At 40.7% G+C, this 14,974-nt stretch overlaps 1 protein-coding gene across 2 annotated transcripts in view; it reads right to left on the bottom strand.

The window, feature by feature from the left end:
* The window catches only part of ESR1 (estrogen receptor 1), a 383,776-nt gene extending 370,139 nt beyond the window's left edge, over positions 1-13,637 (bottom strand). The window contains exons 1-2 of one of the 2 annotated variants that reach the window (XM_061624146.1): positions 13,498-13,637; positions 12,905-13,062 (exon numbers count right to left, since the gene is read on the bottom strand). The gene's annotated coding sequence lies outside the window, so the exon portion shown is untranslated. The other variant, XM_061624145.1, reaches the window with a different exon arrangement.
* Positions 13,638-14,974: the final 1,337 nt, after the last annotated feature.

Raw genomic sequence — 14,974 nt, 5'->3', positions numbered from 1 at the left:
TCCTGTTAAGTGGCAGCACCTACACTTTGGAACTCCTTGCCTATTGACATTAGGCAGACGCCTCTTTTCAGCACCTGCTAAAATCAGTTTTCTGGAGGCAAGCCTCTCCAAGCTATTGTGTTTTTAAATCTGTTTTTAACTCATTGTTCGTTTTATTATTTTGAATGTTTTTAAGTATCTGTCCTTAAAGCTTTTGCCAATAATTTTATTGTTTTAATTCTTTCTGTAAACCGCTTTGACATTTTTTACAATAAAGCGGTATATAAATGTTGTAAATAAAAAATAAAATGTTGGAGTCACTGTGGCCCTTGAGTCTCTTCCCACTTTTAGGAACCAAGGAATCTGCCTTATACTGATTCAGGGCATTTTGTACCATGATTTCTTAAATGCAACACCATACCAACCACAACAAGATTCCTATGAGTAAGGCAGAAAACTAAGCATCTCACAACCAGTCAGGATTCCTAACCAAAAACCAAAAATATGATAAATGAAGAAATATTTATATAAGCATGACTATCAAATATATTTATTATTTACACAAACTGTAAAGATATTTATAGTGCAATCCTAGGTTTATTTATTCAGAAGCAAGTCCCAGTGTATTCAGTGGGGCTTACTCAAACAGGGACAGAAATGCAACCTCAAGTGATAAGCAACATATGGGATTAACATTGCTTTTACAAAAAGCAAGTATTGGGAAGGTTTTCAAAACACTGCCCAAGATCTGACTCCTGCACACAAGAGGAAAAGAAACTGAAATGTATATACTTACCCAATTTATGAGATTTTCAGATAAATGGGGGGGGGGACCACCATTTTGTTTTCTAGACACTGCCTCAGGTCAATGAAACTGAAACAATCCTGGCTTCACTGATTGGCTGCAATCCTGAACGAGCGGGGTTAAAGCTATGAAGTGCTACTGTTTAAAGAAAGATTTAACAGTTGGGGGGGCGGCTGATGTTTTTATGTATATCTCGAGAACCGGACCACCTAGAAACTTAATTTCTTTTTTTAATTAAAGGTGAGAATCCAGGCCACCTAAGGGGCTCGCCGGGTGGCATGCAAAGAATCTGGGTAAAACCCAGCTAACCAGGCAATATGGAACCCTAAGCCTAACAGACTAGGTGTCAGAGATGGCAGAACAGGCAGAAGCTTGCTTCCTTGATGAATGAACAAATAATCATGTGCTAATAAGCTACAGCAGGATTTTATATCGCTGAATGAGAACAGGGTAAAATTAACACTTACCTGCGGTTTCTAGGTCTCTGAATTCATTTCACTTTGTACATGCTGAATTGGTATCAATTAATTAGGTGTCAGGTTCCATGGCTAATAATAACACTCACACAGGAAATATTGTGTTAAGCAGGGCCGACACCAAAGGGTGGCCAGGGCAGGCCCTGGCCAAGGGTCCTTGTGGCCCAGAGGGGCCCCTGAAGGTCTCTTCATTAGGATGGTAGAGTAGCACTCCCCTTCGGCAATGCCACAGATCACAGGGAGGGAGCTTCTAGGCCGTCCGCCCATTTGCTCGCTCCACCTACCTCTCTCCTGTTTTTGTTGCTGTGCACGGTGTGCGCACAGGGCTGCCATCAACCAAGATAGCGGTGGAGGCTTCTTTAAGGGGCTGATGCCCCTACTGCCATCTTGGTTGATGGCAGGCATGTGCATGCATCAACCAAGATGGCTTTGGGGGCATCAGCCCCTTAGAGAAGCCTCCGCCTCCATCTTGGTTGATGGCAGCCCTGCGCGCACAGCAGCAAAGACAGAAGAGAGGTAGGTGGAACAGGCAGGAGCTGCGCGCCGGGTTAGGCTGGTTCCCAAGAGCCCGGTCATGCCTGGTGCCGGCCCTGGTGTTAAGCATACATATATTAAAACAGGAAACCTGGGGAAATTGAGGTATGGCACAGTAGCCCATGAACCATTCAAGTGGGGTTAAGCAAGACAGTGCCTGGGAATCATGACTTACTGTCATGTGCTCTTCTCACTGAATAAAACTCTCATGTTGTTTAGTTCGACTATCTAGATACTGTAACTTCTATCTGAAATCCCTGTTCTGAAGAAAGAATGCTAAATTCAGTGGTCTATGAGTTTCATTCAGGTAGTCTGTGGTGTATCTGTGGATGAAGACAGGAGATGGCACATTCATCACACTAAATATTTATATTAATTTTAATTGTACATTTATTGGTTCTTTTTTCCTTATGTATTATATTACAATTTGAATTCTATGGAATTCTAAGAAATAAAAGAAACAATAAAAATACAATTAAAAAGTATACAGCATCCAGGACAGTGCATTACAATTGCTAAAACAGACAGGAAAATTGTTAAGTCCCTTAAGGCAACTGTAAGACCTAAGAGACCTGGGGAGTGTGCACACAAACTGCACATACAAAGAATGCTCTGTAATGGGAGATGTCTATTTTATTTATTTAAAATATTTCTTACCCACTCTTCATTGGTGAAGCAATCCCAGAGCAGGTTACATTAAAATCATATACATTTGTTGTTGTTATATGCCTTCAAGTCGATTACTACTTATGGTGACCCTATGAATAAGCGACCTCCAATAGCATCTGTTATAAATCACCCTGTTCAAATCTCGTAAGTTCAAGTCTGTGGCTTCCTTTATGGAGTCAATCCATCTCTTGTTTGGCCTTCCTCTTTTTCTACTCCCTTTTGTTTTTCCCAGCATTATTGTCTTTTCTAGTGAATCATGTCTTCTCATTATGTCTCCAAAGTATGATAACCTCAATTTCATCATTTTAGCTTCTAGTGATAGTTCTGGTTTATATGTTTTAAAACCCAATTATTTGTCTTTTTCGCAGTCCAAAGCTCTAATACACATTAAAACAGGAATGGATGAAAAAAAGATGCACAACCAACAAAATAAATAGCAAAGCAACAATCAAAGCCTGGGCCACTAAGTCTGAAAATTCAGAAGAGTTGGCGTCAACCATCTTTGAAAAGGGAGGAAAGTGGAGTGCCAGTATCAGGAAGGTCTTCTCTTATATTGTCACATATTGGATTTCAGTTGCCTGTGGCACAGTTAAGAGTGCCTCCCAGTGGTGGCTGGTGCCCACTAGATCTGGTAGGACTGATATGTGGGTGTGGCCAATGAAGTCATGTGGGAGTGCCCAAGTTTTGGGTTGCTCCCCATCCTGCTCCCTTGCAAACCTGCTGTGGATACTTAGGCATTCCAGTTTTGTATATAGTACCTAACTAAACTATTAAGTGCCTTTTTGGTTCAGAAAGGATTCCTGCTACCACAGTTGCTGCTCTAATAGGAGAAAAGTTTGTGGCCTCCACCTATTGATTCTTTCCTTATCCTCTTCCTTTGCAAAGAAATAGCTGACATTTAGAGTGCAATCCAGCTCACATTTACACCAGGCTGAGGGGAGTTGGATGCAGGGGATCTCCAGCTGGGCCAGCTGGGTCCCAACTCAGCAAGGCTACGCCAGGTAAGTCCTTCAGCCCTGCTCAGCTGGGGCTCAGCCAACCCAGCTGAGACTGGCATAAGTCCCCAAAAAGGAGCATTTGGGGGTGTCTGGGGAGGGGCCAAGGTGAGGGGACTTTGGCCACATCCTGCCTGTGTTCAGAGTACTCCTGCAGGTCCCAATTCAGGCAAAAGTTATGCCAGGAAAAAGGTCAGTATAAGAAAATTAATACATTAGAAGTCAACAAAGAGGGTTTACTCCCCAGTAGGGGGACCTGGGAGAACATGCTTTTACTTTCTGGTCCCTGTGCTCCCAAGCTGAGCTGGCATTCAGCCATCCCAGAGGCTCCTGAATAGTAATTGGATGCAGCAGAACTTTACACCAGCTCCTCTTGTGCTGGCACCACTAACAGCAGCTTCCCCTAAGTTGAATTGCTCTGCCCATCATACCTCCTCCTTGGTATAGTTAACCATTACATATGACAGAGTATGTGTCACTTCTTTGGAGAAAACAACAAATATTATGTTCAGGATTATTATGCTTTATTTAAACTATGCCTGGCTTATTCCCTGGTTCAGAAAAACATTCCCTGACCTGGAGCAATGTGTTTAAGTATCATGGATAACAGTTATTGCTTAAAGATCGCCAGAGTTTCTTTTTTAAAAAATAAAACCAAACCTGTAAACTGTAAGCTCTTATTGCTCAGAGAAAAAGCTATGGCAGGCAGGGGGAAAAAGAAGCCAAAATGTTAGAAAAATGAGTCTTTTACACCATATGATCAGTTCTAAATAATGTAGCAGGACATTCCAAAAGTTCATCCAGTATTGCACTGGCGCGGCGACTCAGACATTCACACAAAGTGTATTTAAGTCTCAGTTTTTATAAAAACATGGTGTTGCTTAACTCAAAATTCCTTCTTCTTTTGATCAGCCGCATTGACACAGGTTCCACCTCTCCACTCAAAGAGAAATTGGGGCAGGAAGTCTGCAACAACCCCACACATGCCCTGCTAATTGGACTACCAAAGCCAGGTTATCAACTACTCTTCTGCTCACTTCTGCCATCATGAAAGACACGTCCAGGGTTCAGAAAGAAAATAAATCTGGTCTTCTTCAAAGTACTCCTAAGCTTTTTTTAAAAAAAAATTAAATAATTATAGTAACTTCTTGCTCTTTTTCCAATGGGGGTTAATTATCTTGCATAAGCCCATGTCAACTTATCAGAATAAACAAAAAGTCCAGCCCAGCCCAGTCCATTCTTGGGGCATTTTGCCACCAAAACCCTACTCTTCCCCTCACCCTGTCAATAAGTCAACCAGTTTGGCCCATGAAGAAACCAGATCTCCCCCCACCGCCAATGATGCCAGCCAAACATTTTTAGGGGCAGTTTGCCACCAAGAATCTCCTCTCCCTTCCCAGCTCCCTACAATAAATAGGGCCCAATCCGGCCTATGAAGAAATCAAACATGCTTTTAGGGTAGTTTAGCATTACTCTTTTCACTGATGTAGTCTATATATATCCGAGCATGCTCAGAACCAATGTATGATTTTGATACAAGCTAAGACTACCAAGTGGGCTGTTCTTGAACTAGCCTAGACTCATCCCTAATTTGCTATAGTGGCTGTGTTAGAGACGCCTCATAAGAACAGATGGAGTAGAAGCAGGCAGACCAAGGGGAGGGACCTCTTTGCCATAACTACACTTGTGCATAAAGATTGGCTGAGTGGTGCAGAGAGCTGATTGGCCAGAGAAAAGGTGAATGGCCAGAGAACAGTAGGTTGACATAGCTTCTCTGAGTTCAAATAGATTCATAGAGTTGGAAGGGGCCTATAAAGCCACAAGTCCAACGCACTGCTCAATGCAGGAATCCAAATTAAAACATACCCCACAGGTGGCTGTCCAGTTGCCTCTTGAATGCCTCCAGTACTGGAGAGCCCACCACCTCCCTAGGTAATTGGTTCCATTGTTGTACCGCTCTAACAGTTAGGACGTTTCTCCTGATGTTCAGCTGAAATCTGATTTCCTGCAACTTGAGCCCATTATTCTGTGTCCTGCACTCTGAGATGATTGAGAAGAGATCTTGGCCCTCCTCTGTGTGGCAACTTTTCAAGTACTTGAAGAGTGCTATTAAATCTTCCCTCAATCTTCTCTTCTCAAGGCTAAACATGCCCAGTTCTTTCAGTCTCTCCTCATAGGGCTTTGTTTCCAGTCCCCTGATCATCCTCTTTCAGAAGTATAAACATAGAAGTATAAAATGTGTGTGGAATAAAGAGTATGTGGCTTTGAGATTTTTTTGGGGGGGAGAAGGGTTTAAAAACTGTTTGACATCTTCGTTGGGAGGGCTGTGCCCCAGTAGCACAAATGAGCCAGCCTCCACTGGTGCTTCCCCAATAGATCTAAGATGCATGGAAAGGTCTATAAAGGAGAAGATGCTCCATCAAGTATCTAGGACCTGAGTTGCATTGTTGCACAAAGTGTTCCTTGAAGGTAGAAATTTGCAAACAGCTTTTCTGCAGCATCTGTCCTGGCAACAAGACTTTTTGGGAGCTTCTTTTTTATGAGTGGCACATTAAAACCTTTGTTGTTGTTATGTGCCTTCAAGTCGATTACGACTTATGGCGACCCTATGAATCAGCGACTTCCAACAGCATGTTATAAACCACCCTGTTCAGATCTTCTAAGTTCAGGTCTGTGGCTTCCTTTATGGAATAAATCCATCTCTTGTTTTGCCCTCCCCTTTTTCTACTCCCCTGCTGTTTTGTTCCAGCATTATTGTCTTTTCTAGTGAATCATGTCTTCTCATTATGTGTCCAAAGTATGATAATGTCAGTTTCATCATTTTAGCTTCTAGTGATAATTCTGGTTTATATGGTCTAACACACAATTATTTGTGTTTTTCGTGGGGTCCATGGTATCCACAAAGCTCTCCTCCAACACCACATTTCAAATGAGTTTATTTTTCTCTTATCCGCTTTTTTCACTGTCCAACTTTCACATCCGTACATAGAGATCGGGAATACCATTGTCTGAATGATCCTGACTTTAGTGTTCAGTGATACATCTTTGCATTTGAGGATCTTTTCTACTTCTCTCACAGCTGCCCTCCCCAGTTCTAGCTTTCTGATTTCTTGAGTATTGTCTCCATTTTGGTTAATGACTGTGCCAAGACATAGATAATCCTTGACGAGTTCAATGTCCTCGTTGTCGACTTTAAAGTTACATAAATCTGTTGTCATACTTTAGTCTTATTTACGTTCAGCTGTAGTCCTGCTTTTGTGCTTTCCTCTTTAACTTTCATCAGCATTCGTTTCAAATCATTACTGGTTTCTGCTAGTAGTATGGTATTGTCTGCATATCTTAAATTATTGATATTTCTCCCTCCAATTTTCATACCTCTTTCATCTTGGTCCCATCCCGCTTTCCATATGATGTGTTCTGCATATAGATTAAACATACAGGGTGATAAAATACACCCCTGTCTCACACCCTTTCCAATCAGTTTCTCCATATTCTGTCTGTACAGTAGCCTCTTGTCCAAAGCATAGGTTGCCCATCAGATGCTGTGGCACCCCCATTTCTTTTAAAGCATTCCATAGTTTTTTGTGATCTACACAACTAAAGGCTTTGCTGTAATCTATAAAGCACAGGGTGATTTCCTTTCAAAATTCCTTGGTCCGTTCCATTATCCAACGTATGTTTCCGATATGATCTCTGGTACCTCTTCCCTTTCTAAATTCAGCTTGGACAGCTGGCATTTCTCGCTCCATATATGGTAAGAGCCTCTGTTGTAGAATCCTGAGCATTACTTTACTTGCATGGGATATTAGGCAATAGTTCGGTAATTACTGCATTCCCTACGATTCCCTTTGTTTGGAATCGTGATGTATATTGAAAGCTTCCAGTCTGTGGGCCATTGTTTTCTTTTCCATATTTGTTGATAAATTATGGTCAAAATTTGGACAGATTCGGTCTCAGTACCTTGTAGCAACTCTATTGGTATGCCATCTGTTCCTGGTGATTTGTTTCTTCCAAGTATTTTAAGAGCAGCTTCCATCTCTCATTCTAAAATTTGTGGTACTTCATCATACACTTCCTCCACAAATGAATCTGTCATCCTTGCATCTCTTTTATATAGCTTTTCAATTAAAATCTTAACAAGCTTACCATGTCTTTTTTATGTAGGAAAACAAAGAATTGTTATTTCTGATAGTCATTGCTCATGTTCTCTACAATCAAGACTGCAAGCATGGAGACCCCCAAGTTTGCAATTTATCCTACAGTGTTATACTGCCACCACAAAGAACATATTCTTTGCCAAGGATGTACACACACTCAGGACCAGCCCCTCTTCAAATCATTTACCTCTCTTAAGAATACAGCTGATATTGGGGAGTATGATAGTTGAAAAAATGCACTTCTTTTGGGGTGTAATGCCATGATAACTACTCTGTGTTTCTGTGGAACTAAATCAGAGCTGTTTCCAATAAGAGCAGCAGCAGCAAGAGAGAATGCACCAAAATGTCTGTAGCAACAATTAGGAGAATTGGCAATGGCGGCAGTGTTGTGGACTTCTCAGAAGTTCAGAAGCTACAGAAGCAGCACATCAGCAAAGGACCAATCACCAGGATTCAGCTGAGCCTCTTTCATGCTTTTAACATTCTCATATATCTACAGTGACAAAACATTGATTCCCTCAGCTCAGTGATGGCACTTATACTAAGGAGCAAGAAACAAAGTTAAGGAGCCATTCAGATCCTGCAGCAGGTCTGCAGCATCCCTCCCTCCTGGTTCAGCTATAGTCTAGCCACCCAAACAACTGCAATAGTCATTTACCAGAGATTAACTTTCCATGCCTTCTCCTAACTTTAGTTATAGTTGCACCACTTGTTCATCTATTCTGAAACAGACATGTCCTTGTCATACAACAAACTCTAAAGCCCCTGGACTGCCTTTTTCCTCCTTATTTTCATCTCATGTTGGTAGGAAAGCTGTACATCTAGTACACCTGTTATTATGTATACCGCACTTTAATTACTTATACTGCCTAACAATATGGTTAACTGGTTAATAATACAGTTGGCACTTCGGTAGCTGAACTTTAGAACCAAATACCACGTCTGCCATTATGTAAATGACACCTTAAAGATTTCTTAAAAATTTACTTAGCCCTCTAAGAATGTGATTTGAGGTCACCATTTGTTTTTGTTCTTTTATGCACAATGCTCAGTACCTTAAAAAGCATCAGAAATGCATGCTCCCAGCAGCTGCAGCTCCTTTTTCAGTGGCTTGCTGTCTTTCCACATGTTGCAACATGTTCATAGATGCACATCTTTCAGACAGGCTTTATATGTATATCAGCATTGCACATGAAAAAAAACCAGCTTCAGATGTAATAAGTGTGTTACACTGGAGCTGTCTTTGCTAGTCAGTGAAACCACAGTGATTTTCATTCCCTACAGGTCTTTCAGAGCAGCAGAACCACAGGCAGTACCTCCCACCAAACACAATCCACAAAAAACAAAGACAAATATATATATACAAATGTTAGCACCTGTAGGGCTTTAGTATGATGTCATCAGTACTGTAGCACTTTAATATGATGTCATCAGTACCAAAGCAGCTGTTAACTGTGTTCCTTATTTACTGACCTTGGGAGAGATATCCCATTAGAACCTAAATAAACTTTCCCAATTAATAAAATACTGGCACAGACAGCAATAATGAAGCAAAACAATTAATGCACAGAGAATGCAAAATCAATGCAGTAGATAGCAAGTTTGTATAAACTGCATATAATTTCCTACTTTATCTTGCTGTAAGGCTGGTGTGGGGAACCTCCAGCCCTCCATATGCTAAACTACAACTCCTATCAGCCCCAGCAAGTATGGACAATGGAACTTGTAGTTCAGCAGTATCTGGAGGGCCAAAGGTTCTCTGATCCCACTTTAAGGTACACAGATAGAAAAGTGTTGTTTTGATACTTAAAGAATGATTTAGAGATGCCAGCTTGGATTTTCATCTGGATTTCTGTGTCTGGAAAAATATCAGATCAATTTAAGATATTCAACAGATACCTGACTGGATCAGCTCCCATGAACACTCAGCACATGTACCTGGGCTGCAGAAAACTTCTGTGAAGTATGCGGCCTCCCTGTTATGGACTGGGTCTTTTTGGCCACTGCCTCTTGTTTTCAGTAAATAATACAAAGCCATATTAAGTAGAGAGGGTGCTGAGGATTCAGAGTCGAAGGTCATCAGAGGGCTCAGTTCACAGTGCAAATTAGATGTCCACAATACTGTTTCAGAAACCTAAAATACCAATTCAGACCTGGATAGTTTAAATGCATTGACCGAGATGCCTAAACTGTTTTTAAATCAGAGTGAGGGAAACCTGCCAATCTCTAAACTCTTTACAGAGAGCTAAGTTACATCATTATGAGAATCACACAGTTGTATCTTTCTTGTGCGACTATATCATTTCAGACTGTACTGGGATATTGTACGTTTCCAGTAGCAATCATACCAAAAAAATGTCCTGTACATAGAAAACTAGCATCAGGAAGAAAGGGTGCTACAGTCTTCTCCCACAAGCTAGTTGTCTTCATGCAAAACGGGGATGGAATGCAGGAAGCATTTAAGCAGGCGAGCTACCACCTGCAATCTGAAGGAGGCCAATCTTGATGGAGCTGCTCTGTGCAGTTCTGCTGGTCATGTAGCTTGCCTCTCAGACAAGCTGCTCAGTTATATCTCCAGGTCATTGGGGGGAAGTGATGCAACATCTCCATTCTTCTTTCAAAAGCTTCAAAATGCAAAGAGATGGCTTAAAATGAATTAATGTACATAATTTGTATAAATATTCAGTTCAGAAGATCTGCAAGAGGAAAATAAGCAACTTGAGACTACTAAAATGGAATGCATTTCAGGTAGATAGGACTGGTAGATTTGTATCAGCACAATCCTATACAAGCCTATTCAGATGTAAGTCCCACTGTGTTCAGTGAGACTTACATCCAGATAAGTGTGTATAGGATTGCAGCCTATGTTACATAATATAATATTCTTGGTTAGGTGGTATTTTCATATTTCCTGGCAGTGTGGCAGAATGAACTCCCATTTGTGATAGGCATTTGTCTTCTTTTGTTTCTTTGGCAAGAACAGATGAACCTGTGTGGCAAGTTGGTAACACTTTCATAGTAGCTAACAGAGATGTAACCACCCCATGGAATAATAGCAAAACACTATTGGGGTTAATTTTATTGCTGCAGCCAAGTAAAACAAAATGCAAGTGGCTCAAATGAACTGGAATTGCAATGCCAGCAACAGGGCAATGAAGCCTTGACAGGTCTAGCACGCAACCAAAGCAAGGAAACCCACCCACCCAAAAAATAGCCATCTTAGCTGCACAAGCCTGTGCTAGTTCCATATAAGTCCTGGTTAGGTGTGTGGCTCAGTGGAAAGTCAATGTCAGCAGATGCACTGGGCCTGTCTGGACCGCAGGGATCCCAAATATTGAAGCAACACATCCAAGTTCTCATATTGCAGCCATCTAGCTGTGCAATATACAAAGGAAAAGGCACTTAGGTGGACGGTCCATAGCTCAGTGACAGGCCACCTGCTTTGCATACAGAAGATCCCAGTTTCAATTTCTGGCATCTTCCATTAAATGGACTGGATGATGGGAAAGACTTCTGCCAGAGTAGACAATACTGGACTAAGTAGACATTGCCCCTCCCCTGGTGTAAGGGCTGCTTCTTATGCAGTGAGGATATATAGGGCATTACACTGCGATTCTGATAAATAAGAATTCCTATGTCATTGATAAAGGCCTGCTTCCTCTGCTTATAAAATAAAAAGTTAATGCAAAGTTTTACTCCACAGTGGAATAAAATGTCATTATTCTGTTACATGGCCAGCCTCAAAAATGTGATCTAAGATCTTTCGGGAAGCATTCTGCCCAATATGACCATTATTTTTCTCTTCACTCCAAGGAGATACCGAGTCCCACAGGCATACATTTTGCCACACCTTCTACCAAACATTACGGTAAAATCATCCTTACCACTTGGCAGGAGGATACAGGTGGCCAAGCTAACTCAGAGCGAGAGAACTCCCCCTGATACCATCTGCTCAAAGGATATAGGGGAGGGATGAAGTGCTGCATGGAGTCAAAAATTTCTCCCCTCAAATCTGTAAAGTAGGATTTTAAAGGACAGTACTAACCCTTTTGCTTAGAATCACTTCTTCTCTTTCTTGATTGATTTATGCCACACGTCTAGTCAGAAGTCCTACTGAATTCAGTGGGCTTATTCCCAGGTAAGTGTGCACAGGACTACAACATTAGTCCTACCTCCAAAAAGCATCTTAAAAGCAATCCCCACACCCTTTTTTGTTATTTCTTCCCTCTGTTGTAAGCCATGCTTAAATTATAATTAATTAGTGGGTGTATACCCTCGGGTATATAACAGTTATATTATACTGTTACATACCCTCATGGGTATACTGTTGCCTACACTTTATCTTTTGCATTTAACCATTTTTCTTCAATGTTAGATGTATTATTTTCATAGATTAAGATATATTAGAGGGAAACATCCTCTCCAACATTTAAATGCTCTCTAAACAGCTGAAAACACATTGTTTTTTCAAATGATGTTGCACAAGTGACTTCACTCCCAACTTGACCTGTACACCCTGTAGCTCTCACCCTTGCAGCCATTTGAATTTTGGCAGCTAAGCAACTAAGAGCTAATCCCACAAAGTTACACTGATCATGCTCAACCTGAATTTAGAGCTTGCAGGTAAAAGAAGCTTGGATTGTCCCGTCTGGCTAGACTGTGGTCAGCTTGTGTGCTACATTTTTCATTCTAAAACTTCTGCTAAAAAGTACTTAATGCCAACTGAACTGAAAAGTAAATTAATTTACTTTGCAGCTGAAAGATCATCTTGTTGCAGAACTGCCTACAGGGTGATGTTCTTAAAGGTATCTTTATACCCACATATCACACACATAAAGTTGCACAGTCTTTGAAGCTCAAAGCCGCATATTTGCTTCTGCCTTCATTCATAAATAACTGAAAGGAACAATCCATGTGGTTCCAACAGGTATCCTTACAATATGACACTTCAACCAAGTGAGTTCTTTAAAAATATTTTTCACCCAGAGTGCTGAAGACAGACTGTTATTCCTGCTCTGTGAAAAAGGAAACTCTTTTTTCCCATACATTGCCAATAATTATTGCTCCAGATGTCAGTTTTCAACAACAACAGGCACAGGTTCCAGCTAGTGACACCATCCTCAACCACTGTTGGGGAAAAAACTGTCTCCAGATGCATTCTGCTATGAGAAAATGAATAACTATGTGACCCACCACACATAGAATTCCAAGGTGTACACTTAAGTTATAGCTGTCTTTTTAAAAATGTAAATTCCACAAAAATCCAAGTTAAGTAAGATGGTAACCTACTTTGACAGGATCATCTGAGTTGCAGCCAATCTTCTCATTCTGAGACAAAAGCTGAAGCATGAGATATTAAAATGCCTTTTCCATTGAGTGGTTTCTGCTACAGGTCTGCTTGTATTTTCAGCTATGATGAGATCCTCTTGCTGGCAGTAACTACGAGGCTGATACAACCGTGAAATGAAGAATCAGGGTTGGGTGACTGAAAAATAAAGTACTAGCACCACCATATGCTAAAGGCTGGAAAATCTATCAAAAGCCCAAACAGCCCTGTGAATCCCGTTTTCTCTGTTTGTCTCTCTACACTTTATAGTTCTGTTTTTAACTTACCATGGAGGCTGAGAGAGATATGTCAAGGATATGGAACAGTGTTATTAATTTTCCAGGAAAATCCTAATGTGGTCCAGGTGAATTTCCCTTCCCATGCTATAAATTATGGAGGCAGTTGAAATATTTTCCTCCCACTAAATTGTGCTTCTTAAAAATGAATTAATTAAAAAGTAGGCAGTAGATGCATGCTGCTAAATATACATTAGAATACAGACAGAAACCCAAAACACTGGCAAAAATAGGTTAAAAGTTCCTGCAACATCACCTACCCCTTGGAGGAAAAATATAGTTTATTGCCCCGTCATTACCCTCCACTCTCCTACTGATTAGTGCGAAATTTGCCTAAAGTGGCCCTGAAAGGGATTAGTTTCCTGCTGGTTTCTAAGCCCTTCCCATCTGGCACATGATCGTCCCATTTCTGCCTGGAACTTGACACAGCTGTTTAAGTTTGCCTTGGACATAAACAGATTCTGCAAGACAGAAAATAAGTTATTAAGTTGTCAATCCAATTTAAAGGAGAAAGGTATGGCTCAAACTGGATTTTAAAACAAAACAAAAAACTTTGGCTCTTCTGTGTTTGAAATGCAGAAGTGGAATAATAAATGTAAATTAAATAATGTGTAAACCCTGTGGCCTAATCACACGCATGCATGTACTTTTAATCGTTTGCAAATATTTGAATTGTTAAGTACTATAATGTTAAATGTGGCATGACTTTTAAACAAAAGTCTATAAAACTGCACTTCAACTTAATGTTTCAGGGAGAGCCTATTATAGATCAATTTTAGCTGCTACTCCACTGTTGTACTGTTTGATCACTGCCTCGTATTGCATTGTATGTTGTAACTTGTAAGCTGCTCTGGAAATATTTTTCTTGAAAGGTGGCATATGAAAGTTTAAAACAACCAAATAAATAAAATCTGGTTGCTACACTGAAATGAAAAGGGAAACCTTTGAAGGCAGGACAACTTCAGGAGTGAATACTGGAACTCGGGGGCATGCCTGAATTCACTAAACCAAGGGACACAAGTGTCCTAGTTCATTTCAGATCTTTCTATTTAATTCATGGCTTTCATGTATATATACTAACAGACATTTTTATAATAGAAAAAAATCCAATGCATTTTAGTGGCTCTCCCATTCTTTTGCAGGACAGCTACTGCTTCTATTACTACTATGACTGTTGTTACACACAGACTGCATTAACAGGTCTCAGATGTTCCACTTTAGGTGGCAGTCCTAACTCCATTTACCTTGGAGTAAGCCCCATTTAATTCATTGCGAGTTGGACATACTTCTGACTGAGTAAACATAGTTTGGATTGCAGATATTCCTACAGTCAGTGAACTTAATACAAATTATACAGGTGGTCTACTTGTGGACGAATGAACTCATGCAAGATCATGGCTCCTTTCTCATTCATAGACCACTCATGTGGGAGCTCAGAGAAGTTAGCTGCAGTAACACACTACAGGCATGGTTAGTCATTCAAGAGCTGTATTCCACGCCCAGAGAAGCATGAGCAAATATGTTTGATAAGCAGGACCAGAGCTTGGAAAAGTTACTTTTTTGAACTACAACTCCCATCAGCGCAATCCAGTGGCCATGCTGGCTGGGGCTGATGGGAGTTGTAGTTCAAAAAAGTAACTTTTCCAAGCTCTGAGCAGGACTTTAACAAAAGGTATAGCTTGCCATTGCTTCATATGCTTTTGCTTTAAGAACCTACTTGCAGTGCCTTGTTGGAAA

Source organism: Rhineura floridana, chromosome 4 (genome assembly GCF_030035675.1).
Source record: "Rhineura floridana isolate rRhiFlo1 chromosome 4, rRhiFlo1.hap2, whole genome shotgun sequence".
In the NCBI taxonomy this organism is placed as follows: Eukaryota; Metazoa; Chordata; class Lepidosauria; order Squamata; family Rhineuridae; genus Rhineura; species Rhineura floridana.
The sequence above is the reverse complement of the archived record's forward strand: the minus strand, read 5'-3'. Positions and strand labels throughout refer to the sequence as shown.